Source organism: Theobroma umbraticum, unplaced genomic scaffold, assembly GCF_002168275.2.
Source record: "Theobroma umbraticum cultivar Fairchild unplaced genomic scaffold, ASM216827v3 scaffold_81.0, whole genome shotgun sequence".
NCBI classification, from domain to species: domain Eukaryota; kingdom Viridiplantae; phylum Streptophyta; class Magnoliopsida; order Malvales; family Malvaceae; genus Theobroma; species Theobroma umbraticum.
In genome coordinates, this window is record NW_018397268.1 from 5,557,860 (window position 1) to 5,559,739 (window position 1,880).

A 1,880-nucleotide genomic window follows, 5' to 3' on the forward strand; every position below is an offset into this window, starting at 1 on the left:
TGTGGAATATGAGATGTAAATGTAAAAGTTAGTATTATATGCAAACTATAGTGTGCCAAACAAGGAGAAGTTAGTGGGGAACATGTGGGACCCTCACCATGTGAAGAAAAAGGGAAAGATAAAGTTAGAGATTATTTGTATGTAATTTGATTAGCGTATTTGGTGGTCAAATGAGAAAAGTGAAATGTGGGTTGCATAAGCCTTGATTGGTTGGATAAATGGCCAAATAAAATATAAAGGAAAGTTGTGCATGAAATGTAATTAGAAGAAATAGGTGGCAAAGGAAATAAAAATAAAAGTAAGAAAATGAAGTGGCAGATGGAAGACAATTAAGATAGATTTTAGACCAAAGAGAAAAAGAGATAATTTGTGCATGAAATGTGAGTGGGGAATGAGTTGGTCCAATGAGAATAAGAAATAAATAAAGGAATAAAAAGAGAGAATGGAATACAGGAATCAAGAAAATAAAAGAATGAAAAGGTGTGGAAAATGGGTGTGACGGTGAAAAGATTTTAAAGGCTTTTGCCTTGTTTTCTTGCTACATAAAAGAGAAAAGAAACATACCAACAAGACATGAAACCTTGGTAATCCGCCCATGAGAGAAAATAAAGAGAAAAAGGAAGGAAAACCAAATGAAAACCAAGTGACCTTGGGCAATTCGCCCATGTGAGAACCAAATGGAGAAACCAAAGGCATTTTCAAGTCTTTTGCCTTAAGAAGTCCACCCATAACAAAGAGAGAAAAAAAGGGAGAAAGAAAGAAAGGAAGAAAGGAGGAAGAAGAAAAAGGAAAGGAAATACCGATTTGGTGAACCCGAGACAAGTAAGGTAAGGAGATTTTCCATTTTTCGTAAAATGCATGCTTAGTAAATCAATTGTGATGTGTGATTTTTTTGTGGTAGCAAGAATCTACAAGGATTCAAGGGACCCGAGGCATGCATGTAGGTAGATCTTGGAATGCATGGTGATTTTTGAGCTAAATAAGCAATGTGTAAGTGTTTTAGTCTTGAAATTTTAAGCAGAAAGGAAAATGAGATGTAATTTGATTGCCTATGTTTGTGGCAGCAATGGTGACTATGGATGTGAAGACATTGTGAACTATACGTGTGGAACTCAAGCTAAAACTGAAAGGTAAGCATGCAATGTGGTCGCTTGGTGTTGTGTCGGCATTGGTTAATTGATAGTATATGGATTGTATGTTAAATGATTGTGAGTAAGGGATAATGAAAACTATGAGATTAGGTTATGGAATTATTGATTGATGTGCTGCCATGCATGTGAATAAATTAAGTGTATTGAGCTTATATGGTTGATAGGAAGTGTATGAGTAAAGAAAATGTGCAGTGGTGGCGTGCCAGAGGAGGTAACGGGTAATTGGTGAGTGGAATTAGCTAGATACGTGCCCGAATCAATAGGGATGTAGCGTCCTGCTATTGTGAGGTGAGTAGGGGGTGCCTATTTTAAAAATCTTTATGCCATATGTAATGATTTATGTTAGTAAATATTGATGGTTTTCCTAAGTGCAATTGTGGATAGCATGAGCTGTTAGCCTTGTTAGGCAATTTCAAATGGATTTACAATGATTTATATATTGCTATTGTGGAAAACATGAGCTGGTAGAAACTATAGAAAGTTTGTGGGTGAAAATTGTTTGAAAGGAGTTTTGGACATAACTATAGATAAACCATATATGTAAAGAGTTTTCGAAACCGGGAAACAAGTCTTTCACAATGTTTGTATCAAAATCTATGCCTTGTGTTTTCGTGTGATATGCATAGCTAAAGCCATTTGTTAAATGATTTAAAATGCAAAGTTTTAAGCTTCGGCTTTATTCTGATCTTCGTACAAGTGATTACACCATGCCATTTAACTTGAAAAGTA

The 1,880-nt window shown here is 35.4% G+C and overlaps 1 long non-coding RNA gene across 2 annotated transcripts in view; it reads left to right on the forward strand.

Moving 5' to 3' along the window:
* Window positions 1-697: 697 nt before the first annotated feature.
* Window positions 698-1,880, forward strand: part of LOC110425405 (uncharacterized) — a 2,286-nt gene continuing 1,103 nt past the window's right edge. The window contains exons 1-3 of one of the 2 annotated variants that reach the window (XR_002446021.2): window positions 698-827; window positions 902-990; window positions 1,065-1,439. This is a non-coding gene — a long non-coding RNA (uncharacterized LOC110425405). The remainder of the gene's footprint in view (window positions 828-901; window positions 991-1,064; window positions 1,440-1,880) is intronic. The other variant, XR_002446020.2, reaches the window with a different exon arrangement.